Source organism: Malania oleifera, chromosome 3 (assembly GCF_029873635.1).
Source record: "Malania oleifera isolate guangnan ecotype guangnan chromosome 3, ASM2987363v1, whole genome shotgun sequence".
Taxonomy (NCBI): Eukaryota; Viridiplantae; Streptophyta; class Magnoliopsida; order Santalales; family Ximeniaceae; genus Malania; species Malania oleifera.
In genome coordinates, this window is record NC_080419.1 from 8,569,439 (window position 1) to 8,572,697 (window position 3,259).

Here is a 3,259-nt window from a genome sequence, read left to right on the forward strand (position 1 = left end):
TGCTATGTGGATATGGTTGCCAGCGTACGAGATGTGCTATGTGGATGAGATTTGCCAGCGTACGGGCTGTGCTATGTGATTTTCCGGCGTACGGGCCGAGCTATGCAATTTGCCAGCATACGGGCTGTGCTATGTGATTTGCCAGCATACGAGCCGAGCTATATGATTTGCCAGCGTACGAGTTGTGCTATGTGATTTGCCGGCGTACGGGTCATGCTATGATAAAATGTGTAATATCGGCGTACGGGCCGATGATTTTTATGATACACATATATATATATATATGCAAAATGTTATGATTAATGTGAAAATAATTGATATGGGATATCTATGTATCACGGTTTTAGTATATGTATATGATATCAGAACCTGGTTGGCTTGGTTTAGGCTAGCACTTGTACGGTACCGTTTCTATGTGTCCATGGTCCTCGTGATCATGATATCTGTGTTAACGCCGCTGTACGGAGTGGTGTGAGATTGGATGATCGATGTGGTTATTTTCAAGAAGTGTGCTATTATCGCCCCTAGTGTACGGACCAGTCTAGGTAGACCCATCGGACCTACAGACTAGACTATTGACTTGGCAGTGGTTGGCCAACCATTGTCAGGTCCCGCCTTCGGGCTACACAACCCAGTCAAGTGGGGGTAATACATGACAACAGCCAGCTAACCTACTAGGATTGTTTTATGATATTATTATTATGATATGAGATGAGATATGTTTATGATATGCAGTATGTTCTGCCATGTTTTGATGTACTTATGTTTTCCCAAATTTGATAAACAGTATTGAATATGTTATGTATGGTATATGTAGAACATAGAATACTCATGTTGCCACACACTAGTATTAGTTTATTTCCCTTACTGAGAGGTGTCTCACCCCTAAACTTTACAATTTTTCAGAAGTCCCGGATAGGAGAGTGGGAAAAGCCCCGCTGACATTGTGTGGTTTATCCGCCCTTTTTGAAGGGTAAGTTTTTGGTAGGGACAGTTAGGTTTTTGTAGGGATTGTCCCTGGATTACATTTTTGGGATGTATATATGGAAATACAATGAATGTAGTATCTCTGGTATTGTGATATATGAAATGATGAGATGCATGAGATGGTATGTTTCCTACTGCTTAGGCTTCTACTATATATATTCTGATGTATCCCTGGTACCCATGGGTCCAGGTGGATTGTGACCTGTTAAGCTGGAATGTGGGATGTGTGGTATTGATTTTATGATGATATTATTATAAAAAAAAATTATGTGAAAAATGAGCAGATCGTGACAATTTTTAAGTGTAGTTATTGTTTATATATCTTGTTTTCTGGGTAATTAAAATCAATAGCTTAAAAATCATTAAAATTTAAAAAGAATCCAATTCACCCCCCTCTTGGGAAGCTATTCCTCATTTCAAAAGCCACTGCCATAACCGAAGGAAGAAATTTGAAAAACACTTCCTTAGATGAACTTATAAGTTCTCTCCTTACACATGAAATGGCAATGAATGAAAATAATGGAAAAATCAAAGTCCAAGAATCAATAGCCTTTAAAGCCTTAAAAAACAATTCAAGTAGTGAAGAAGAAATGGATGAAGATGAAGTAACCTTCATATCTAAAAAGCTAGCAAGGATACTAAGAAGGAGAAACAAATTCAAGAGAAGAAATCAAAACTCCGAATCAGAAGAAGAAGATATTAGCACCAAGAAATCTAAGAAAAAAACTCCTACGTGTTACAATTGTAACAAAATTGGACATATAAAACTAGAATGTCCACTACTACTTAAGAAAGAGCCTAAGAAGAAAAAGAAAAAGATCATGAAAGCCACTACTTGGGACATGATGAGTACAAGTAGTTCTAAAATTGAATCAAGTGACCAAGAGGTTGCTTATACGTGCTTTATGGTTTGAGATGATAAGGAAAGCTTCTCATCTAAATCTTCAAATAATTCTTGTAGTGATGAATCCAATGATGAAAGTATGTCATCTTATGAAGAACTTCAAAATGACTTATTCAAGGTGCATAAGATGTTAATTAAAGTAACTAGACAAAATACTTCATTGAAAAATAAAAATGAAAGAATGGTGAAAGAGTTAGAATCTCTTAGAACTGCTGAAAGAGAAAAGGATTCAAGAATCAAAGAATTAGAAAGCAAGAAAGAAAAAATGATAGAAGACCTTTGATCCCTATCCTCTATAGAATATAAAATATATATATATATATATATATATATATATATTTCTGAATTAGAGGATAAGATAAGAAAACTATCTCTAGAATTAGAGAAATCACAAAAAAAAGGTTGATAACAAGAAAGACATTGAAATAAATGATCTAAAAAATAAAATTGAAGACAAAGAAAAAATCATTTATAACTTCACAAAAGGAAAAACAAACTTTGACAAGATGATAGGCTAACAGAGAATGTCTCTAAATAAAGAAGGGATTGGTTTTAATGGAATTAAAAATATAAAGAAAAAGAATCTTTATATGGGTTATTTTTCGAAAGCTTCCAAAGACTATGTTACACATCTAGTAATGCCTACACTAATACAATATGCTACCAATGTAAGAAAAAAAGGCATATCAATTCTGAATGTCTATTTAAAAAATGTTGTAAAAACTAAACAAGTATGGAGAATTGAGACATCCCTTGTGAAACCTACAGGACCCAAAAAGGTATGGATACCTAGATAAAAAGCCTTGAAAAACTCAAAGTGTTTATTGAAGTACATAAATAATTAAATGACATTGTTGGTCAAAGTCATAAGATGATTTATACAAACTTAAAATAGAGAGTTTTTTTTTTTTTTTAAGAAAAGTTATATGAAAGCAAAAATCAAGCATATTACATATACGAGAGGTTGACTAGGAGAGAATCAAATTTTTCTTCAGGGCAGACGACTGCTAGATATCTGGAAGATGACTAATAGGCTACTGTCTACGTAGAAAGACAACTGATAGCCGACTGTCCACTTGGTGACAGACGACTGTCTCGCGGCGGGTCTTGTTCATATAACATAAAAAACACTCCTTTTAAACCCTCAAACACCTATCCATTCGTCTACCCTTCACTAAACCAACTCCTCTTCATTCTCTTCGAAGTTTCTTCTCTCCAAACCTCCTCCCAACGTCCATACATCACAATCCTAATTCCTTCACACCTAGGGTTTCCTGAATTTCAGCTTCATCAAAATGGTTCGTACCAAAACAGTTGGGAGAAAGGACAAAGCATCCTCTTTTTCTTCAAAGGCTGCAAGCAACAACG